General features: G+C 42.2%; 1 protein-coding gene across 2 annotated transcripts in view; it reads left to right on the top strand.

Annotated features, from left to right (window-relative positions):
* The window catches only part of BRSK2 (BR serine/threonine kinase 2), a 475,468-nt gene that overhangs the window by 316,672 nt on the left and 133,200 nt on the right, over positions 1-25,596 (top strand). The gene's annotated exons all lie outside the window — the stretch shown is intronic.

Raw genomic sequence — 25,596 nt, forward strand, 5'->3', positions numbered from 1 at the left:
TGTTTCTAGGTGAAAGGATGTGACTGTCAGACCAGTTTGAAATCTATCACTTCTCATTTGCAAAGTTAAGCACTGTCTGCCCCCACTCCTGACATCCTTGGACAAACAAAATATTGTCTGAGTCCTTCTGAAAAGGATTCAGCATGCTCATCCAAATCAGAGGTAGCTGCCATGGGAATACAACCTTTCCCTTTATTTGTAGCATAGGTTTCACAGCAGCATCGGAAGTGAGGCTGCGACTCATGCGTATTATGAATTATGAGCATAACTCAAAAACCCTCTGCAACATTTACATTATTGCCCTTTGGGGGGGGGGGTAAATGCAGTGTGGTGTGCACTGACCTGCAATCACACACAATGATGCACACGTAGCATAAGTTGCAGCTAACAGTTTCGCTCTTCTAAAAACTAGAATGGTTGTAGAAAGCTGGGACTATAATTAATAATGCTCTTGGCATTTCATTTTGAGTCTTTCCTCAGCTGGAGTGAGTGGACGGAAGCCCCCCTTAAACTTCCCGTGCAATGGGGGTGGGGCTAGCTGTTTCAGGTCCTAAGAAATGTGCTCCACTTCCTAAATGTTACAAAACAGCAGTTCAGCGGAGGACATGCTGGCACTTAAGGAAACTGCAGCTAAAGCAAGGCAGCCCATTCAATCCATTTATCAAGGTGCTCCTATTTCTCCACTTAAAGAACAAACAATGATCAAGCAAAACAAAGGGGGCACAATTTAGAGCCTTTTATGAATTTCGAGTAACAACAAAGCTAATCAGGCAAACCTGATAACCTCTTGTTTTAGTCTGAGGCTGTTGTGCTGTGCGCAGTTAGGCTGCTTATATCCCAATGAATTCAATGGGATTTTAGCAGCCTAACCATGCACAAGATTTTAGCCCAAAGCTTCATATCTCGTGTATGGTTCTCCCTGCCGAGTAACATTGGCATTGCATTACTTGGGATTGTGATCTGCCATCCATAGCAGCATTGTGTAGCAAGGCAACTTTTGAGTAGACTCCCAGATGTATCAGTGTGCACTAGGTTCTTGTTAGAAGCCTGAGGCTGGGCTTTGGGGTTTAAAAAAAGCTAACTTCAGGCATGTCTACACCTAAGGGTGTAGAGGGAGGGAGGGGCATAGACTTACCTGCTTCCACGATCCCCCCCCCCCAGCATCCAAACAGCAGCGTGCCATCCCAGAAGGGAAGAGGGAGGTTGCGGCCGCCATTCTTTTTAAACGGGAGACAGAGCGCGATTGCGCTCCACCAAAAAGTATGTTTTAAAAAATCACACACACACACACACACAAACCCGCTTTCCCCCCCCACCACCACCACCATGGGCATGGAGCCTCCTTGTACAGCTCAGTGCCCATTTTCAGAGCCCCACTACTCGCAGGAAGGAAAGGAAGAAGCAGGAGTGGCAGCCACACTGCCCGTGGTCCGCGGGATGCTCCAGGACTGCAGGAAACATTGGGTTTTCCACAGTTCCCAATATCCCGTGGAAAACCTGTGGCTGCCCCTGCTTGCCCCGGGGATTCCCTGTGCATCATATGGACGCACAGGGACCCACATGAGACCAGCACAGATTTAATGGCTGGTGTAGACATGCCCTTGAGCTGTGTTATTTCCCTCTGGAGAAGTGGGAAAGAGATGGCAAACGAAAAATCCCTCCACCTAGAGTTGGTCCACACTAGGCTTTTAGATTGCTAGATTTAGGATGCAATCCTATGCATGTTTAGACAGAAAAAACTCCTATAACTCTCAGCATTTCCTAGCCAGCATGGGGGGAGTGCACTGCCAGGGGAAGTTTTAGGGTGAGGTGGGGCTGTGAGTGCCATCAGTTGCTAGGCTGTTCATGAAAACAGAGATTTGCTGGTGGAGGAGAGCAGTGGCAACAGTTTTGACCATTCTTGCCAAGCAACTCTGTAGGCAACCAAAATAACCCACTGTGATTACCATACAACACGATAACCCATAATTAACCAACTTTGCCGACCATGGATTATCAGAGTGGGGTATTTTGGCCAAGTAACACCTGACAGATGACACAATAACCCATGGTGGGTGGAATAATCCATCATGGGTTATTTATCCTATCATGGGTTACTGTGATGTCTGAACCCAGTCAGAGTTCAAATAACAGAATAACTTTATTTACTTATTCATTTATTTATTTATTTATTTATTTATTGCATTTATATACCGCCTCATAGCCGAATCTCTCTGGGCGGTTTACAAATTATCATAGGACAGTTAATGACTTTGTAATTATTATTATTATCTTTAGTGGATGTTACAAATACTTACGTGGATTTAGTACCTCCAGAGTCTTAAACATATTTTTTGGGAGTGATACACTAATCTGAATAGTAAATTTTAAGTCTTACCTGTATTTCCAATTTTATCTTTGCACAAGATACCTTGCACAGTTGAGCAGTTTTTCATTAATTTGCAAAGCATTTGTGCTCAAGCAAGATGTTTTAAATAACTAACTATTACAGTTGTTTTAAAAGGTTCATAATAAAAGAAATCGCATATTGCAAAGAATGAAGTTGAAGAGATTTGGGGCGGGGGTGGGGGGGAGGTGGAAAGCAAACTACAAGCCAGGAGTTAGAATTCCAAAAGCAGCAGTAGAGAGATATCAGCCCTAATAGCAGGAGTCACCCATCGAAAGATGTGGGTTTGTTGCAGATCTGAGAATGTGATGGCAATGTGTTCTTAAGGCTTAAAAAAAGTCAAGCAAAGCCCCATTTCATTATGGTTTGTGGGGGCTCAAACTTGAAACAAATCATTTTGTTTCTTTTTTTATAATTATGGGCTCAAATTCCATAATTTATAATAAGCACAAGTCCTACATCTATGACTTGGTTTCTACTGTGCCAGGGGTCAGAAGCCAAAGAACTACTTTAGGTGCTCCCAAGAGCTTGTGTCTCCAGTGGGATTACTTGGTGTTCTCTTTGAACAACAGCCCCCATGCCATATTGCAAACTGCTTTTAGAACTCCCCTGCTATTCAAGAAACACATTCCAAAAGTCCTGCTGGGCTTGTGGAGCTAATCATGACTGCAGACTCTGCACTGTGGGATCATATAAATAAATGGAATAACTTCTAATTAAAATGTCCAGAACTGTAGTTCTTGGGTTCATAAGATATTCCAGGGTGGCCCTTTTGTGAACAGGTTGGTGCCCCAGACTATAGGTTTAGGTTATTCCATAGTTATAAAATATATCCTGTCTTTCAAGAGGAAGTATCTATCCACCATTATTATCCTAACTTTTCCATCACAATCTTCCCTTCTTGCTTCATTTTGATTGCCTCCAGAGTCAGTGGCACAGGGTTTTACAGAGAGTGCACCAGCAGCAGCCCCATTCCTCAGTTATGAATGAAATACATTTTGATTCCTGGAGATCTTTGCTTATTTCACTTTCCTGCTTGTCTGTAAGCATTAAAGTCAGTTTCCAGTTTTTGCTGTTTACTGTCATGGGCCTTGAGATTCATGTTAGTAGACATGTGGCAATATAATTTGAGAATAGTTAGGTACATGTCTATTTCAGTGCTGAACCATGTCCAGGTTTTTCCAAAGGTGTGTCGTTGCATTTACCATTCCTAAACTATATGCAGCCTGCCTCTTTCATCATGTGCCTTAAGACCCAAGTTGTGTGTGTGTGGCGGGGGGGAGGACTTGCATGTGACATGGTCCGCAAAAGGTGGATTTAGAGTTGTTAGCTTGGTTAGCTCAAAAGGTAGCTTGGCAGAAAATCCCGTCCATACACCTCTAGATGTACTTGCCAGCCTTGATATCACACTGCTTTTGCATACCTTTTTGTAAAGGCAGATTTATACTTTATTCACCCTTCAGTCTTGGCATACTCTGGGCTGAATTTTCTTTCTTTCTTAAATTTATATCTGCTAAAAATGTTGTTCAAGGCAGCCCTTTTACAAGCCATTTCAAATTTAGCCACTTCTAGTGCTTTTCAGAAAACTTGCATTCTAAGGATGAATTTTCACATAGAAGAAGAATGTAGGTTATACATGTTGTGAAGGCAAGGGCTTCCTCATGGTGTATATAACGTTTAATGTGAACCAGACCTTACAAGATGCTTGCATGAAATGTCCACCATGAAAAAGGGTCCAGTGCTCAGTTCGCAAGATCTCTGTGGAATGCCCTCCCCTTGGAGGCCCGATTGGCGCCAACATTGATTGCATTTCGACGCCAAGTAAAAACATGGCTTTTTAACAAAGCCTTTGATGGTTAAACTCACTGGCACACTGTTTTAACTGCATCTATTGCTTTCAAATTTTAGATTGTAAGCCTATGCGGCAGGGTCTTGCTATTTACTGTGTAATCTGTACAGCACCATGTACATTGATGGTGCTATATAAATAAATAATAATAAATAATAATAATAAATTATATATTGTTTTAACTTGGATTATGGTTTAATTTGTTTTTAACTGTGTATATATTTATTGTTTTATACTGTATGTTTGTATCTGTACGCCGCCCTGAGATCTTAGTGATATAGGGCAGGATATAGATATTTTAAATAAATAAATTAAATAAATAAATTTTTGTTGCTTCTCTGGCTTCCCTTGCTTTGTTTCAAATGTTAACATGAGTATTCCTGATCAAATAAGACTGGGATAAAGGGTGCTTAGAGGAGTGTCCAAATCTGGAATGAATCTGTTCCTGTCTGGCAAGATTGCTTTTGCCATTAGTTTACAGTATTGCTTCCCATTAGGATAACCGCCAGCAGAAGAAACGATTAGGTTTTGGACTCAGGAATGATCCCGAGTTGGGGGGTGCACTTTTATGTTAAGAATGATGATGTTGTAGTATGATAAGGTATAGGTAATAGTTATGCAACATATGTACTCAACATTTATTCAATATGTATGCAGCAGTTGTTTGATGTTTTTCTGTTTTTCTTTCGGTTATTATTATTATTATGGTAATGTTTTATGTATGTTTATACAGTGTAGAAAATAAATAAAAATTATATATATAAAAAAAAGGATAACATGTCCTTAGACAGCAGTCTTAGTGCTGTCCTTCTCTGCATCATGGAGTCTGCCATGATTATGGGTTTTTCTACATGAGGTTTTTAAGCCACACCTTTACTGAGGCTTCTGCTTTCAGATTCTTTGCAAGATTAAGATAGGCACCTTTGCATGTGTTTCACACACCAGGTTTCTCTCTCTCTCTATTCCTTTCTATATGTTCCATTATTCAACAAATAGATGGTGGTGTGATAGGGTGGAATTGGGCAATTGCATTAACTTTCTATAACGCCTTTCAGAAAAAAATAGACTTTCCTTGTTTGGGGGGGGAGTGCAATATCGGTTGCAGAGCACTGGAGGATAACGACATCATGTAAATGACCCACAAACCACCATCAGTGAGGAATCATGAGAACACAATAAAAGCTTTGTGTAGAAAGGCTCTTTGTATTAGTGTACTAGGTTTTGGTGCTAGGAGATGGAAGGTGAACACCAGAACATAAATGAAAGATGACTGAGTAACTTACTTACCCCCAAGTAAGTCAAATCCAGAATATGTGGATGGCACTCTAGTTTGTAGTAAGGCGGCATCCCTCCCACCACCTTACTGCAGCTTAATGTTTAATGAGAGGGGAGAGGCAGCAGTAAAACTCTGGAGATGCAGACCACAGTGTATGTCATAGCCAAGCCCATTTGCCCTGCTGTTTCCTGTCTAGGCATGCCACTTCCACCTTTCTGTGCTATGCCTGTCCATGACTTACCCTGTAGTTTTGATGGAGTCATTAAAGACCCTCAGATGTCAGTGTGCTTGTGCAGGTGACTGGAACTCTGACATACTGGTATGCTGCCATGACAGGCCCACCCAAGCTAGGCTACAGGAGGAAGTGTAGCTGAATGGTAGAGCACCTGCTTGGCTTGCAAGAAGTCCAGGTTTAATCCCTAGCATCTCCATGAAGGGCTGGAAGATTCCTGCCTAAAACCCTGGAGAGCTGCTGCCAGTCAGTGTCGACAATACTGGGCTTGCTGGACTAATGATCTGATTCAGTATGAAGCAGCTTCCTACGTTCCTAGTAGTTGTAGCTAAAATGCACCAGAAAGATTTACAACAACCATCATACAAAACTGCAATGGTAGTTCCCAGCGCTTGTGATAATAGTTAACTTGTCTATATTCCCTGTTTTACTTCAAAGGTTGTAGCTGCCTGTCCAAGAGTTCCTTGGGAAGTGAACTTCTGAATGTCACCTTGATCTGTGCCTTCTTTGCCTTATAATGTCTAGGGGCAACCCATCATCACAATATTTTCTTCCTGTGCAACACATCCCCTGTAGTCCCATGCGGCCACCCTCAGTTCAATACAATGCATATACTCTGATAATAACTGGAGTAACTACATCTCTACTGGGCCATAAAACTGGTCCAATATTGCCAACTGGAGCCATTTTCTTACACTGTCATAATAGTTGATGGTTGCCCTGCAGCCCATCTCCTGGAACCATAAAGCATTAAAGCTTTTCTTTCCCAGTTAAGAAAACTGACTAATTATATTTCTGCTAGCCCTTTAGAGACTTGCCTTGGAGATTTGTCTGAGGTTTCTCTGAATAGTTTCATGCTACAGGGAGGTGGGGGAGGGCTGGAGGAAGAAACCAAATATATTCTGTGTTAATCTAAGGATGTTTGGGCCAGAATAGTAGTTTCAAAGAATCCTTCTCATGATTATTTAATGGTTGGGGATAGTATTGCTTCTTGCTGGTGATGCATGTTTACAGATACATGGATGAAAGAGAACATGTCTTGGAAGAAGCAAAGTGTACAAGTCACAGGGGTGATCTAACATAACCCTATAAGACCTGGGGATCTAAATTCAGATGTAATGCAATGGACTTAGATTGTATTTCACCAGCTGATTTCTGTTCCAGAACTTGAGTATCAGCCTCTGCAGAACTCTTCTGCCTTAATCTTTATCCTCAACAAACCTACCTGTGCTAGGGCTTTAAAAAATTTCTGCTCCCTTATTATGAACTAATTTGTCATGGTTGCTATTACATATGGAGATATATTGTGTGTGACTGGATGGGGCACTTTTCTAACCTGAACCCTATAATTCTTCAGTGTCTCTCTGTTGTAGGGTTCTGAGATACTCTCTGAACAGAAAGACTTTTCCTTTTCCTTTAAGATCCTTTTATGTTGCTGTCTAGTAGGCATCCTGATCTGCATTCCTATGGAAACTCACTATACCATCTTGTTCTGTCCTACGTCCCTGTAATTACTGTTACTTCCTCCACCAATTTTGTACAGTGACACAAAGTAAGTGAAATCCCTTTTAAAGGCAATGTTAGGGAAGAGGGCGAGGGATCTTTGTACAGCCTTGAAGTGATAATATCCTTAGTTTCTAGGTGGTAATAGCAGCAGCTGGATCCCAAATGATTAATGAGCATATGCTCTGTGTGTGAGTGAAAATGTGCAGGCACGATACGCATCTAGCTATGGGGACCCTCCAGGGAGAGGTGGGTTGCTCCAGTATAGCAGGGGCTGTGGGCGGCTTAGGGAAAGCTGACTGCACAGAAGGTAGCAGCTCTTAATGATGCCGATGTCTTTATCATCACAGCAGTACTGGTGGCTCCCGTGTGAAGATATCTTGCACCCCCGCAATGCTCTGTTCAACAAAGGAGCCAAGATGCCCAGCTTGACCCCATGATGCTTGGTGGGTTTTGGAGCAAAGTGTGTGGGGGGGAAGCCAACTGTGTTAAAAAGAAAAACTAGGGTGCCAAACCAAGGCAAGTGAAAATGGGAAAATATTTCAGCCTTAGGTACAAAGACAACAGAGATGCCCTTTTAACCCATTGGCAGCTACAGTCTACTCCCACAGCTTCACTGCAGCAAAATTTGTCGGAATATGAATCTCGATTCCATTTAAAATGAAGGTGTTTCTGATTCTGTGTATCTGTGGGAACAAATCCTTGGCTTATCATATACTTCACAGTAGGATTGGTTGTGTAATTGATTTCCCATCCAGTGTGATATTGTAAACCTTCTGAGACCACATTTTATTTTCTTGTTGCAAACTGGGATGAAAAATTATGGCCTCAGAATTTCCTGTTGAAGTGGTAAATGTAGAGTAGGGTTGCCAGCTTATTTTCTGGCATGACTCCAGTGCCTTTAACGGCTGTGTGACACACAGAAATTTAGCAGACACTGTTTCCCCTCCTCCTTTTCCTTCATCCTCATGTTGGAAAAAGTTTCTAAAAGCTGATATATTTTAGTGTATCATGTACCTTTTATAGCACAGAAACCTCACCAGAGGGGGTGGAAATGGCAGTTAGAATACAATCTCAGATGATGATGATGATGATGATGATGATGATGATGATGATGATGATTTGGAAAGGGCCAAAATAAAAATATTCTCTTAGGACGTGGGTTAAAAATGATGGTAAGCATTTTGTGTTGTGCCTTAGAATCATAATGTTGAAAGGGACACGGCTCCCCACCCCCATCCCTGGAGCCTTCAAGCATTGTACAAGATACCTAAAGGTTCACATCATTTGTGCTTTGAAAAATGTCTATGGCAGCTCTTTGTTCATGGCAAAAAGCTACTTTTTAAAACTTGTTTTCCAGAAGCAGAGTCTACAGTTTAGACCCACTTGGTGAAGTGTTGGTGAACAATTTCACATTGAGCAGGCAGCCAGCATGAGCCATTAGGGAGTGGCCACTATGATAAGGTGACCATATGAAAAGGAGGACAGGGCTCTTGTACATTTAACAGTTGTGTAGAAGAGGGAATTTCAGCAGGTGTCATTTGTATGCATGCAGCACTTGGTGAAATTCCCTCTTCACCACAACAGTTAAAGAGGCAGGAGCCCTGCGCTCTTTTGTATCTGGTCACGCTAGGCAGAGCTCCTGCTGCTTTTAACTGTTGTGAGGAAGAGGGAATTTCACCAGGTGCTGCATGCATACAAATGGCACCTGCTGAAATTTCCTTTTCAATACAACAAATTTCCTTTTCATGTGGTCACCCTACACTATGAGCAAGACCACTCCCAACTAGAAGTGTGACAAAAAGGTAGATGTTGTTTGTGTTCTCACCAGTCCTGGATTGGGAGACAGGCAGATCAAAGGAACAGAGTGGATTAAGTACCAAGAACCCAGTGGTAGGAGAAAGGAATATTGGGGAAAACAGTGTCTAAATATTAGCACTGGGGGCCAAGGCAACAAAATGCAGAGACACAGATTTAAATCCCTGCTTTGTCATGAAGCTCACTGAATTGCCTTGGCTATACTGCTGTTGTCTTTCAACATTACCAGCTTCACAGTGTTGTTATGAAGATTGAAACAAATGTGCCGACAAAACCATATGGATATTTCAGCACCTTTTGGGTGGGAAATGGGGATAATATTATAGTGCTTCTAACATATTATAGGTCTTGTACCAGTGAGCTTGATGATATCTTTCTGCACTTTCTGTTGTAAAAAAAATGGCTGCAGAATTCATCATGAGTGAATGTGATGAAGTTCATCATGACAGAAACCCACCCAGCACTGAACAATAAAACACATGTATAACTTGCAGTGCCCCTTAAGTATAAATCAACACCAAACTGTATGGATTATTCACAAACAGAAGTATTCTAAGAATTACTCATGAACAGAAATAGGACTATGACAGACTAGGCAGCTGGCATTTCTCTATCTAAATAGCAGTATCTGTAGAATTAGCCCATGATTTCCCTTTTTGGTATAGAATGAAGGACTCAATCTAAACACACTTGCTGGAGAGCAAGTCTCGTTGATTGTGCTGCAAGATAGCCAACAAAGCAATAAAAGTGCCTTAGATTTGCTTAACTATTACATAGGATGGGGTGCTAATTATGGGTTAATACAAAGAAACAAAGAGACCGTTAGGGTCGTTACTGTGACCAAAGCTTCTCTTGAGCTTTGAAAAACAGAACTAACTTTGATCAGGGAGCAAAAACAATCACTCCCAACTGTATAGGTGGAGTGCAAGTGTGACCTGCCTGCCCTCTGCACCTGGGATGCACAGATTCATTGCCACCTGTCACTCTGCCACATCTTTTTGAATAGAAAGCAGCGAGACTTGTAAAACTGTTGGAGACTGGGAGACTTGTACATCTTGTTCTAGGCAAAAACAAACAAACTGGGGGTGGGCAGCAGACTTCTATAGAAGCTGTGTAAATCTGGAAGCATCTGAAGGAGTTGCCCCAAGCTACCTTTTCTCCACTTTGCAAAATGCAGCTTCAAAAGAGAGAAATTCTCTTCAGGGAAGAGAAGAGTTTGGACAGTGTGTGTGCACACCCAGGACCACTTAAAAAGCCATAAACACCATTGACTAGGGCGGTGTGTGTGTGCTCTCTGTGGCTTCGCCTGTACATTCCTCCTAGAAGTCATATCTGCTTGATATTGATTGCCTGGCAGAATGTCACCAATGCCCTCACTAATGAGAAGGATGTGTGGGTAGTGGTATGAGGGAGAAACAAAGGAGTCTAAATAACCTGAAAGCAAAATGATCTTTTCCGGCTGCTTTGATCACTCAGCTCCCTGCCAGGTAGGATCCGGGCTGGCAATAGCGCTGATGGGATGATTTGATGCTGCCGCTGTTCTGACTGCCTCTACAAGGCAGCAGACGACGATGTCTTCACTGAGGGGGTCTGGGAAGTTTGTTGTCATTGCCTTTGTCACACAGTGAGCCTGAGGTGGTGTTGGGCTGAGCGCAGACAGCATTTCTGCTGTCAACACAGAGGCAGATTTTGTGATATAATATTTTGCCTTTCTTTCTGCCAATGTATGTGTGCTTGCTTTTCTCTGCTGTCTCATACTGTGCAGCCTGAGTCGCATACAATGACAGCCAATGAAAGGTTTGGGTGTAAATAAAGCTATTTCTCCCTGCCTATGTACTGTTGCATGGGGCTGTATAGTCATGCAAAGGTCTTGGGGCGGGGGTGGGGAATGGTGTGTGTGTGTGTGTGTGTGTGTGTGTGTGTGTGTGTGTGTGTGTATATGTGTATGAGAGAGAGAGAGAGAGAGAGAGTATAGACATGCATGAGTTTGCATGCAGTCCATAGCCCAATAGGTGAAGTTCACTTGTATTGGTCCTCTGCCTCCAATTGTTGTCCGCAATGCAGATAGCAGTGATTGTCTGGGCACTTTTAACTTAAGTCAATAATGTTCTGTGGTGCCAATTAGAACAGCATTGGCATTTTGATTCTCTGGGTAAATGAACCCATACCTCTAAATATTGGAGCTCCGAGCCTTCATTCATTCCCAACATAGAGCTACACTAGCTAGTTCCATACATCCGGGCTTTGCAGCTTGTATCCTCTGAACACTCTGTGAGCCATCGTCCCTGGGTTCCTTTGCAGCAAAGGGATGTCGTTGGTCTCATGTCCTCTGAATATTCCATCCATGCCCTTCTGCTGCTGTCAGTGTGGTCTCTTGCTCCTTGCCTCCTTATAGCACTGGCACAGTACAGGTACCATTCCATGTAGACTGCAAACTTAGGCTGCCCTCTGCAAATGTCTGTCAATAAAGGCAGTGCTGACTCCTATCACCAGCATATCTCATTATGGAGACTCTCTATTTAGCTTGTCGCCAGCAAAAGTATTATTATTATTATTATTATTATTATTATTATTATTATTATTATTATTTATATAGCACCATCAATGTACATGGTGCTGTACAGAGTAAAACAGTAAATAGCAAGACCCTGCCACATAGGCTTACATTCTAATAAAATCATAATAAAACAATAAGGAGGGGAAGAGAATGCAAACAGGCACAGGGTAGGGTAAACAGGCACTGGGTAGGGTAAAACTAACAGTATAAAGTCAGAACAAAATCAAGATTTAAAAGCTTTAGGAAAAAGAAAAGTTTTTAGCTGAGCTTTAAAAGCTGCGGTTGAACTTGTAGTTCTCAAATGTTCTGGAAGAGCGTTCCAGGCATAAGGGGCAGCAGAAGAAAATGGACGAAGCCGAGCAAGGGAAGTAGAGACCCTTGGGCAGGCGAGAAACATGGCATCAGAGGAGCGAAGAGCACGAGAGGGGCAATAGTGTGAGATGAGAGAGGAGAGATAGGAAGGAGCTAGACAGTGAAAACTTTGTAGGTTAACAGGAGAAGTTTATATTGGATTCTGAAGTGAATTGGAACCAATGAAGAGATTTCAGAAGTGGAGTTACATGGTCAGAGCGGCGAGCCAAGAAGATGATCTTAGCAGCAGAGTGGTGAACAGAAACCAACGGACTGATGTGAGAAGAAGGAAGGCCAGTGAGAAGAAGGTTGCAGTAGTCCAACCGAGAAATAACCAATGCATGAACAAGAGTCTTGGCAGAAGAGACAGACAAAAATGATCGAATCCTGGCAATATTATACAGGAAAAAAACGACAGGATTTAGCTACTGCCTCAATATGAGGAATAAAGGAGAGTGAGGAATCAAATATAAAGCCAAGACTACGAGCTTCCTTGACTGGAGTAAGTGTATTGACAGTAAGAGAGAATGAGAGATGAGGAGAAGGTTTAGGAGGAAAAACAAGCAATTCAGTCTTTGCCATATTAAGTTTCAAACGACGATGAAGCAACAAAGCTGAGATATCTGAAAGACATGCCGAGATACGATCGTGAACATCAGGAGAAAGATCCGGAGATGAAAGATATAATTGTGTATCATCGGCATACAGATGATATTGGAGGCCATGAGATTGAATAAGATTACCCAAGGGCAACATGTATAAAGAAAACAACAGTGGACCAAGCACCGAGCCTTGCAGAACCCCTACTGAAAGGGGAAAAGAAGAAGACGAGCTGCCATTAGCCAACACGCTGAAAGAGCGACCTGTTAGATAGGAGGCAAACCAGTTATAGACAGAGCCACAAAGTCCAAGGTCATGAAGGGAGTCTAAAAGAAGATCATGATCAACCGTGTCAAAGGCTGCAGTTAGATCAAGGAGAATAAGAACGGAATAATGGCCTTTAGACTTGGCAGTAAGAAGATCATTGGTAATCTTAGTAAGGGCTGTCTCAGTGGAATGCAAAGGACGGAATCCAGATTGAAAAGGATCCAGAGCAGAGTTACTAGAAAGAAAATCAAGACAACGAGAGTAGACCACACGCTCCAGGATCTTTGAAACAAATTAGTAAGGTATTAGTAAGAGGTGATGAGATTAATTGCTAAAGAGACTGCAGTGGTGTGTGTGCACAATGTATTGCTCAAATATATATGAGTTAAGTTTTCCTCCCTCCATTTTTCCTAGAGTTATTACTGTTGGATTAAGCAACAGCCATTAGTTCAAACCCCCTGTATGCAGGGGGAAATACCTGGTTGAAAAGCAACTGCAGGTGCAACCCTATACATGTTTAGAAAGAAAGAAAAAGTCCTACAACTCCCAGCATCCCCCATCCAGCCATTCTGGCTGGGGAATTCTGGGAGTTGTAGGACTTTTTTCCTTCCTAAACATGCGTAGGATTGCACCCTGAATGGTTTATGCATGTAGGGAGTTGGGTCATGGTTTTGTTTTCACTTTTGCCTAATACTTTGCCTGCTTTACTTTTCAGAAGAAGATGCCTGTTAATGTTAAGTAAAGATCCTGTGTAAAGCTTTCATCTGGCTTCTCTTTCAAGTGTGGTCAGACAAAACTTACCGTATTCTGCAACACTTGCAGTTACTCTGCCAGGTAGTTTCCGCATCTGTATGAATAGCTCAATGAGTGTGAACCTAGTATTGCTTCTGGAGAAGTCAAACGAAGAAATGGGATATGTTGCAGGTTTGGGTAACTCTGCCAGTTATAACCAAGTTTGTTGAAGCCCCACTTGGGAAGAGGGGTATGGCTAGGTCAGCCTGGCTTCATCAATCATAGGAGTGCACTTGGCATGGCTTCAGCTGACGCCTTCTCTTTCCTTCCCCCTCATCCCCCACACTCATAGCAGAAGGAGAGAGAAAAGTGCAGACTTGACTTTTTGATTGTGTGTGTGCTGTCCTTTGACGTTTCTCAGAGGCCCTGGATAATGGTACATGGTACTGCTGTTTGCGTTGTACAATGTCACTGATCCTCCTGAGTACTGAAGTTTTGTTCCAACAGCATATACCTCTTATTAATGGAAGGAGAATGAAGGGGGGAAAGGCCTGGCTGTGGGTGCGTCTGTCAGTATCAGACTGAGGTATTTCAAACATTCTATCTTCCTAGAGTGCTGAAAGGCTGAGAACACCGTTTTCCACTTTCCCAAGCTTCCCATTGTTATAGAGTTACAAAGGGGGTATAGGGCCACTGGTTAAAAGAAGAAGAAGGGGGGAATGTTTTCTGCAGTGGAACTGTTTTTAACAGTTGTTAACAGTTGTTAACCACCTTTGGCATATTTTAAAGAAAAGCAGGGTATAAAGGTAGTAAAATACATACATACACACACACACACACACACACACACACACACACAAACACATAAAAAGTAGGCACCAGAATATACCAGGCCAGAGATACTAATGGGACACATTTATAAAAAATCTACCCAAATGGTATTCCATATCTATGTAAAGCTTTCTTTCTTTTGGATTGTTTCTTTGACCAAGGAGTAGGATGCAATGTCAGATAGACCATTCAAGCCAATGGTGTTTTATGTAATTACCATATTTCTTCAATTCTAAGATGCACTTTTTTCCCATATAAACATCTCTAAAAATGGGGTGCATCTTAGAATCGTGGGTTTGTCTTAGGTTTTTTTTTTTCCTGTTGGTGGTACTGAAATTAGTGTGCGTCTTACAATCGAAGAAATACGGTAGAAGGCTATCTCCTGCCTCTCAACAGTGGTTTGGCAAACAGAATGATGTGAGTGGTCAAACAGCATGAAAAAGAAGAAGATTTCTGGTGGAATGGAACTAGAAGCAATTGCTGTTCCAGCTTGGGCCAAAAGTCTCTAGTTTTGATGAGGTCTGACTGAGGTTGGGAAGATAAGCAAAGGAAGGATAAAAATATACTTGGAGATAGATCTGGGGCAGTATCCAATGGGGATCAGCCACTCGTGGCCAGTGCTGCCCATTTTGTTGTGCGGGGGTACCTTGTGTCAAATTACTATGATCCCATCATAGTAATGCTATATCCCTCTTGCACATTCATACCTCACAGGACACACAATGACATTTGTTGCAGTGTATGTGGAATAAAAAGCAGGAAATAACACTATGAAAGCAGTATATGGAATGTGTAATGTGTAATCAGTGCACTTCAATTCTGCTATAAAGCAGTAGTGTATTTCTAGCCAGTGATTTAGTGTTTCCGGGGGTGGGGGGCAACCTGAAATGAACAGAAGCACTTGTTTCTGGAACAGAGCTAGTCATCAAAACTCACATAAGGGAGCTCCACCAACCTGTTCCCTCCCAGAAGTGAGAGCTTTTGCTCCTTTCGGAGCTTACCTCCGGAAGTGGTAAATCACTGTGTGCTGTTTGTGCAATGGAATTGGCAGGGCTGGCTGCACATGAAATGGAAGCGACAGCGCACACAAGGCAGGATTGGATACTGCCCTGGGTTCCAACTCCAGAGGGGCTAATTCTGCTGTGTGCTGTCAGGGAGCTGCAGATCAGATGGTTGATTTCCGATGTACCATTGGACAGCAGATCATCCTGTGTGCTGAATGAATAAATCCACTTGTTGTCCACTTTCATCACTGCTGACTGCATGTAGCCCAGACACTATTTATGCTGGAGGTAGATGCTGTACAGGGACATGTTGTTTCTCTGATTGGTGGCTAAAACGGAAACTGTTGAATGCAACGTTGCATTATGTAGCAATCATGACAGCTGTGTAAGCAGAGTTAGAAACGCCAACTTAAAACACACACACACACACACACACATTATTTGTTATAATAAAATTGCATCTTTAGATAGAGGAGTCATCTTTGACAGTGATAAAACTTTTTATGTTGTTAGATTTTCCTTATTCCAAAATATCAGAGACAAGCATCACAGGTCTAAAGAATAAGCGAAGAAACCCCTTACTGAAGATCACCTTTTTTCTCTGCTTTCCAATCTTGAGGGTCAACATGCATTTGATGAGTCATTTAATCACCCCAAACATATCTTGAAACTTTCACAGATCCCCAGCATGGGGGCAAAGAGCCATCTCATGGGTAGTGGTGGTAGGGAGAAATGACCGTATAAATTCACCACAAGCATGGGAAGGTGAGGCATTTACACTACTTTGAGATAATACCTGGAATTACAAGGATTAATATAGGCAAAAAATGTGAATGGCCAGATTAATAGTATTTTTTCCCAGTAACAGCTTGAGGGCCTAGTGGTTACATTAGGTGCCATGTGAGTTGGCCATGAACTGCAGTGGGGAGCTCTTGCAACTTGTTTGGGGATGTGGAATCTATGGTTTTGCTAGAAACCAGAGAAAGACACAGGAACTGTGTGCAGGGCCATCTTTAGGGGTCGGTGAGCTAAGAGGTTGCCCAAGATACCAAGCTGAAGGTGGGGGTGCCAAGCTGAGCTCAGTGGCTGTGTTTTTTTAATGTACTGTCTGCAGTGAGCTAGGGTGGCAAAAAGCAAGTGTCTCTAACCTTTCTTTCAAAGTTCTACAGGTTCTTTGAGTACTATCTACAAAAATGACCTTCCTTTCAATTACCTTTAAAGTAGGTTTCTTTTTCAATTTCTACTTTGATTTCCTTTGCACTAGGGACGAATCAGTGGAAGACGCTTTATTTTGAGGCAGTGTTACTGAGCTCTTAGCGCTTCAGATACTGTAAACACTCTAAGCACTATATAAATAATAATAAAATAAAGCCGTCAGCTGGATACCTTTTTATTTATATCATCTTATTTTTAAAAAATAAAAATAATGGGTATTTTAAAATAAAGACTGCTTACCAGAAGATATGAATTGCTACAAAACAAAATATTATAAGTAAAACCTGTGATGGTTCTGCTGTGTGACATAGTGCACTGCCATTGCTCAGAATATGGCTTTCCAAACTTTGGTTTGTGCATACTGTAGCACAGTGGCTGAGAGATCAAGGTTTTGAGAATTGTCATTCTTACTGGACATCACACCTGTACCAGGCCCCATAAATCCTCTGGGTGGTCCTGCAAACAGACTATGGGGTATGTGTGTCACCATTTGCGCTGGGCACTATTTATCCAATGGCCAGCCCTGGATGTGTCGGGTGGTGGAGGAAAAGCAGTTTATCCCTCAAAGCATGGACAAATTTGAAAAATTTCAAACTAACTTCTGCACTTCTGGAATGATTGGAAATGGAATCTTGTTTTTCTTTTCCACTGTTTCTTCCTTGAGTTGTGGGCAGCTTCTAACTTTCTGCCCTTCAAGGAAGAGGGAGTGGGGAGTGTGTAACAGGCAGAAACAATAAGGTAACACTAGTTTCCTTTTTCACCCATATATCTAGCACATATATGCATTACGTCTTTCTGAAATTAAGACAGTCACAAATAATGAGGAAAAGAAATGTAAAAGAAATGCAATGTCCGTATGAAATAGACAGGCAGACATGCTACGGCATTTGCCACTTATAATCGTCTGATGGCTTTTGCAGATTGTGCTGAGAGTCAGGAAATGGGAAAGTGCTGTGCTTTTCACTGACATCCATTTGTGTGAAATGAGCTTAAAGCAAAGGGAAGCTGATCCTCCTGGAGGGAAAGGGATCGGAGTGGAGACATAAGATTTTGCACTGTTCCTGCTAAGGGCAATGTTGCCCTTGCACTGGTCTCTGTCATTAGCAGAGTCAGTGAAGCATCCTACTAGCTAATCAGCTCCCTGCTTAGATCCTAAAAACCTTTAATTGGTACCTGCAAGGTCACAAACCAAGTGATATGTCTTTGGATCCCCTTTAAATTCATTTCAGAGCTCTTCCTCCAGCACAAATACTTCTGCCATGACCTGCACAAAAGATTCTTGCAGGAAAAGGGGTGCATCAGATGAATCAGGGATCCTCTCTTGAGGCCCGGGGTTTGTGTAGCAGATGGATGTGTCTTTTTAACGTTATGCAAATGTCACTCCATGATTCCTGTTTACTGCAGGCTTCCGAAGCCTCTCTCCAGCCTAACAGTTTGAGGCTTGGCTTGCTCTCTGATAATTGTATCTGCATTAAAGCAGTCAGCCCTGCAGGACTCTCCCTCCTCTTGTCCTTCCCAGCTTGGAAGCAGACAGCAGTATGTGGGTTTCCTAGTGCAAGGAAGCGTAAAAGTGATACCAAATGCTGGCAAAGGTTAGGGGAAGAAGGCAGTGGTGTTTCGTATATTTAAGGTCTATTTCGTTTTGTTTTGGAGGCTGGCTGCCCATGGATTGCTGATGATACAGATTGCCACTTTGTTGGCCTAACCAATCCATTGACAGAATTACCTCAGGCTTTGTCCAACCTATAATCAGTCACTAGTATTCCCTGGAAATGTGAAACCATGTTCTTAGGCAAACATTTGCTGCTGAAGAGATAATTTAGGAATCATGTCTGCACTTTAAGCTTTTGATAGAACTACTCTACTTAACAGTGTCTCTGTAATGTTTCCATATAATGGGGAAAGAGTTACACCAGCATTGTATCATTTCCACAGCAATCTGGGTAGAGATCTTGTCATTATCCTTGGCTTTCAGTGTTTAATTCAGTTACACCAGATAGCAATAATAAATACAGACAGGCATTTCATTTGAGAGTAGCAAAGACAAAGGCAGGTGAAATTTATTATCCTCGTGTTGTTCTTGCAATTTTAGCTGAGTCTGATTTCCCCTGTTCCCAGGTAGTACAAGCCAGAGTTGATAACTGTTACAATTTTACCAAATATCTCATGTCACCAATGGGGAATGTAAGTCATAGAGAAATCATTGACTTGTCGAAGGTCACAAAGAAAGTAGAGGCCAATTCTGCAATGGAAGCACTGTTTCTGAATGCTCTGCTATAGTCACTGAACATGCTAGTTGTAAATCGGTTTTTCAGGACTACGTTATGCAAAACAGAGGCTGTTTTCACACATGAGACCTTTTAGCAGTGGAAAAATAAGACCAACTTCTTAAAGCATTAAAAAAAAAAATACAAGTTGTTTAAAAAAAACTGGGTGAATAAAATGTTATTTAGCTCCACATACCCTAATAACCACTCCCAACGGCTTCATATAGATGTTAAATAACACTGGGGACAAAATGGTGCCCTGTAGCACCCCATAGCTCAATTGGCAAGGGGCTGAGGAGTGCTACTCTCTGAAAATGATCCCGTAGGGACCGGAACCACTGTAGCACAGTGCCTCTGATGCCCATGCCACGGAGTCGATTCAGGAGGATACCATGGCCGATGGTATCAAAAGCTGATGAGAGATTGAGCAGGATTAACAGGGATGCACTACCCCTGTCCCTCTCTCAATAAAGGTCATCCATCAGGGCAACCAAGGCTGATTCAGTCCCATAAGCAGATCAAAACCCAGACTGGAATGGGTCTAGATAATCAGTATCCTCCAAGAGTGCCTGCAGTTGCTCTGCCACAACCCTCTCAAGTACTTTCTTTATAAAGGGGGTGTTTACAACTGTGCGGTGGTTGTCTAGTACCATCGGGTCCAGGGAGGGCTTCTTCAGGAGTGGTCGCACTACTGCCTCCTTAAGGACAGCAGGGACCACCGATTCCTGGAGGGAAGCATTTATTACCACCTGGATCCACCCAGTCAAACCCCTTCAGCTTGCTTTTATAAGCCAGGAGGGACAGGGATCGAGAGGGCAAGTGGTTGGTCGCATTGCTGCAAGCACTTTGTCCACATCATAAGGCCACAATAAATGGAACTGATCCCACAAAATTGGGCAGATGGTGGCATCAGACACCCCAACTGGAGCTGCACTAACAACAGCATCAAGCTCGCTGCAGGGAGAAGCAATTTTGTCCTCAAAGTGCATTGCAAAAAGATCACAGCGGGTCCTCGACAGGGCCAGGGCCCCATTTGCTGGGGAGGGTGGGAGACCACCCGGACGAGCTCTGCTGAACAGCTACTCAAGGATGCGATGGAGGCAGCAAAATAAGCCTTGTTTGCTGCCTGCACCACCACACAATAGGCATGATTATGCGCTCTAGAGCATGCTCGGTCATCTTCACTTTGAGTCTTACACCATTTGTGCTCTAGCCAACGTCCAGCCTGTTTCATTGTCTGCAGCTCCCTAGTATATCAAGGAGCAGAGCGGGCTCTGCAGGACTGGAGAGGGTACTCTGCATCTCACTGTTCTACGGTGAGGCTAGGGCCTCAGCTGGATCACCAGCATTATCCACTGGAAAATCCCCAAAAGCATTCAGGAACCCATTGGATTCCATCAGTCTCTTGAGGTGGACCATCCAAATGGGTCCCCCCTTGCAGGAAATGGTTTGACCATGACAATGGGGTTACTTGGAAACCGCCCCCCCCCCCCCATCTTCAGAGTACCCATCTCATAACTTGGAGCAAAAACCAAATCAAGGGTATGCTCTGTTTCATGTGTTGGACTGATGACAAACTGAGACAGCTCTATGATTGTCATGGAGGCCATAAAATCCCAAGCTGGAGCTCCAGAAACAGCTTCAGTGTGAAAGTTAAAGTTGTGCAGAACCACTGTCCTGGGTTCCTCCAACACCACACTTGAGACTGCCTCTGCCAGCTCGGTCAGGGTGGATGCTGGGCAGCAGGGTGGATGGTACACCAGCAGCATCCTCAATCTGTCTCTGTGGCCCAACACCAGGTGCAACCCCTCAAGGCCTGCTCCAGGGTGGAGTGGTTTCCTGCTGATAGAGATGGAAGATCTATGAATCACAGTGACTCCCCCACCCCGGCCCTCCAATCTATGTTGGTGCTTCACTGAGTTCCCAGATGGGCAGAGCTGAGTCAGGTCAACCCCACCCAGCTCACCCACCCAAGTCTCAGTAATGCATGCCAGGTCAGCCCTCTCATCCATGTTTCTTGGCACTTTATTAGAGTGGTCTTATTGTGGACTGACCTGGCATTAAAAAGCAGCACCGCAAGGAAGGAGGGCTCAGTGGATGAGCTACCAGGTGAATAATAATAATAATAATAATAATAATAATAATAATAATAATAATAATAATAATTCATTTCTTTCTTGCCTCTCCACTTGGATCGAGGCGGGTAACAACAGTGAATATAAAACACATTAAAACTGATTAAAAACATAGCATACATGAATAAAACATCCTAAAAACATTCTAAAATTTTACTGGATAGGCCTGCCAGAATAGATCAGTCTTTACATGAGAGCTAGAGGAGGGGAGTAGAAAGGGGACAGCGTGTAGACACCTATAACCCATTCTACATTGATGTCCCAACCCCTTCCTCCTGCCAAATCACTGGAATAGTGGCACCCTCTCCATGTGTCCCCGCATCAGGGTTTCTCAAGAACATCCTTACCTACACCACCTATGCACTCACAACACTCACTCACCATTCAAACCCACTCTCAACCATACAAAAACAACACAATCACAATTCTCACTTGTGGAAACCTGCCAACAAATGGAAATCATGCTACAACCAACGAAGTAATAAAGCGCTTATTTCCATACAATCACCTTCCCTTTGTACCTGCTCATTCTGCTTCCACCTGGAGTGTGACCACACTTCTCCCCCTGGCTCTCACCCAGGAGAAACCCCTGCTTCAACTACCACAGTCTCTCACCCTGGGCAGATGAAACAGCTTTAATATGTGAAGCCCCCAACCTCTGTCTCTCACTCAGGGAGGGTAAGGTGTAACTATAACTACTCCCAAGAGATCTCTGCTCTCACTATTATGGATGCTATCATTCAATCAACTCTTGTAAGTTCTTTCTTAATGTACCTGATGGTAGTCAGGGCTCTAGTAGAGTTTTCATACTTCCCATGACCGAACTGTTGGTCAGATACTTTTTTCTGCAAGTATGGATATGTGTTCAGTGATCATGTGATTTGGTTAATTACTTTACACTACATAAAGGGGTAATTTTAATCAAACCTAGTTTGATTACCTAGAACTCTATAAAGTGCCAAGAACCATAAACTTAGAGATTTTTTCCTGCAGAATGCCTGTGAATGTTCCCCACTAGAATGGTCTTTTCTGACAATTGTATTAATGAAGGTCACATTGTTTTGCATTAAACTGTAGATCAAGATCTGTCCTTTTGCAGATTTTATTTATAATGTTCATTGTTTTGTTTTAATATGAAATTTTCTAGTCCCTGTTTTGAAAAGAGAATTGTACTAGAACGGGCTAGGTATAACTTAAAAACTCAGAATTCTGAAGTCAAATACAAATTGGTTGTATAATGTTTTTATTAACAAAAAATCATTCTTTTTTTTGTAGTAGAATGAAGAGACTTGATGATTTGTAACCTTCACAAATGATAGGGTAGCTTGTATAAATTAAAATGTGCAGGTCTTAGTATAAGACACAGTGTTGCAGAAAGTGAACATTTGCTATGTTATCTATTTTTTCTTGCTTTTTAAAGGAAATCAGAAAATACTGTAACCAAGGTCTTTGTCTGAGCAATTTAAGCCATAAATCTCTGTTTTTGTGTGCTGTTCATCTTAGGCTTTTGGACAGTAACTAAGAAGTACCCTAAGAGAGCACCAGCATCACATCACTCATTTAGGTTGGACACGTTGCCAGAGCCATCAGCAGCAGGAGTTTTTCAAAAGCAATGAATCTTCAGTGTGCTGAGGCTTTTCTGGACAAACAAACAAAAAGAAAACCCCTGATTTTATTCTTAGTGTGAGTGTAGCACTAGCCAAGTGCCAGTGCCAGTGGTGCTCTAAGAAGTCTTCACCACAATGTTTGAGATGATGGGAACTAGCCTTGCTGTTGTGGCGATGGCCTGATTACTTTTGTAAAAATTTGGAATGTTGTATATTCCAGTGCTGGAGAAAGGAAATGCACATATGCCAGGCTCATTTCCCTCATGCCACTGTGTATACACCAGGGCCATAAGTGAATCAGCTCTGATATTTATGCTTCCTCCTCTCTCTCTCTCTCTCTCTCTCTCTCTCTCTCTCTCCCCTCTCTTTGTTGATGTTGACCCAATGACTCTTCCATTAAAACTAGCATGATACTGGATTTGGATGTGAGAAATTCAGGTTCAAAACTCCCATCAGTCATGAAATTCTCTATGTGGTCTTGAGCAAGTAATTGTCTCATAGTTTAACCTCATTCAAAGAGTTATTGTGAAGATAAAATTAGATGATCTCATGAACAGGGTACAAATGTGAAAAATAAGTAAACAAGTTCTCTGTCAGGTTATGACACTTCCTCATGCCCTTTTTATCGCTACTGGCTGCCTACTCAAATGACATTGTGACTATCAAGAGCTTGTCCCAAACATATGAATTACTTTCAGGGGGGCTTCTAGATGAACATATATCAAATCTATTCAAGAGCGAAGTAAGTTCTTTAACTTGGGCAAAAAAACACCTGGTGCTAAAGTCTGAAGTAGCAGTTCAGCTGTAGGTAAGCAGCACACAATCAACTCTCCTCTGAACTCAACTGACTTTGGAGAGTGAGTAGAAAGTAGGGGTCTGCATCAATGACAAGATTTGCTTCAGACTCCAATTTGGCAATTTGGAAAACAGCCTGATATAGTAGAAAGAATGCATTTGAGCTAAGCTGCCGTAGGACATAAGGAAGGTATTGCAGCTTGACAGCAGTCTGTCACTATTATTTTGATAAATTACATTGCAATTGGGCAGATCCTTTTTTTTTCCTGAGGAGCTAGCTTAGGGACAGATGGGAGAATTGGTTCCAGGAAAAAGAAATGCAACTAGTTCTCCTGAAAGCAACTTTGTCTGGTCAAGTATTTGATTAGGATTGTACAGGTATGAGAGGATATCTTAAGTAATAAAGTACGTGGGCTCATACATAGTAAGAAAAAAGAATATGCCTGTTAGCAGTAGAACTGTAGCTGCATCTATATTTCAAACATTTGGCTACTACATCTTACTGGAATTATTTGCTGATGTTATACAACTGATACCTGGAAATGATCAACAATCGATCTTTTGTCAGTAAAGTTGTGAAGCCTACTTCCTTCGGGGAATCCTACAGTGATTTAAATACTGCAATATGATCATATGGATTAAGCATTAGAGTTCGAAGGATAAACTTTAGTTTCATTTCCATGGACGTTTTAAGCAACCTTGGGAAAGTTAGTATCAGCTCCTATTTTAGGATTAGGGAATTACAGAAATCTAATTCAATTTCATAGGATTGTAGTATGTATGAATGGGATATGGACATGTAGCCAATTTGCCTTGAGATTTGGCTAATAGGGTGAATAATAAACCTATAGGTTTTATAGGACCTGGGGTAACCCAGATCCAAAAATGTACTTTAGCTGTGACACAGTGCAAACAATGATTTGAGCTACAGCCAAAATAACATCCTAACCTTCACAAATAGAATAGAGATATCTGGCTCTGGCCAGGTTAAATTTCTTAACTTGGTCCTTATTATTAGAAATTTGATGTGCAGGGTTGCACCTGCTTTCCTGTGTTTCTGGTTTTGGCCACAAGGATAGTGTATAACAGGGCTGTCTGTGAGTCTGCCTAACTTTTTCCAGTTCCAAGCCAATTGCCCTTGCACAACCACCTATGTCAGAACATGCCAGGATGCAGCAATTAGTATAGCAGGACCAGTAGCAGCTCCTAAACTGGGCTTGGAGTTTGGTTCTCCTTATGCTATATTATTTGCTGCCTTTGAGAGCCAAGTGTGAAATCTGGTGGGTTCCCTTCTCAGTTCATCAGGCCATGTGATCAGGGCATTAGCAGTTCATTATTGCATAAGTGTACCTTCCCATGTGGCCTGTGAGTTCATCCACAGCTGTTCTAGTTATGAAACAGAATGAATGAGATTCTTGCTGATTTCACAAGTGCAGAATTAATTAGGGCTCCTGATTCAGCAGAGAAGAGTGTCAAAGCAGTTTGTGGATGATTTTTCCTCCATTCTAAATGTTAGAAAATTGTTAAAAGGGTTCTAGTATCATATTGTTGGGTTTCACTCAGAATTTGAATGTCAGTGAGATTAAATGAATCAAGTTTGTTTAAGAGTAGATGAGCACACTTGGAGGAATGACTTATCCTTAAGACTTCAGAAATACAGCTTTCCATAACATGACTGTGAGTCTCAGGACAAATCCGCTCATCACACAGTTCATAATTTATGTACAGGCATTCTGGGGACTGGTTTGCTGGCCAAGTGTTAGGGAATTCTTGATTTCTGAAAGTTCTGATGTTTCAGTCTATGGCTGCAAAAAGTATGGTTTGTTGTAATGTTCACACACTGCAGCAAGCCTTGAACTTGCACACTCCCCCTTCTTTTCCTTCATGTGAGAGGAGAGTGCCTTTGAAGCTTCTGTTCATGCTTTTTTACAAGTGCAATTTCTTATTTTGTCTGATTATGGCAAACTGTCATTTGTACAAACTATAGTTAATTAATAAACCAGGATATCAACTGCCTGAATGCAGCCTTAGACTGTCCTCCACTGAATAGCTGTCTCAACTGCCAAACTGTGAATTGATGCCTAACCTGGGAGTTGTGGGCTGTTAGCAGAAGCACAATCCCCGCTATTGCAAAACTTTGTGCAATATACTACGATTTGTACCAGAAGTGC

This window comes from Elgaria multicarinata, chromosome 2 (assembly GCF_023053635.1).
Source record: "Elgaria multicarinata webbii isolate HBS135686 ecotype San Diego chromosome 2, rElgMul1.1.pri, whole genome shotgun sequence".
NCBI lineage: Eukaryota > Metazoa > Chordata > Lepidosauria > Squamata > Anguidae > Elgaria > Elgaria multicarinata.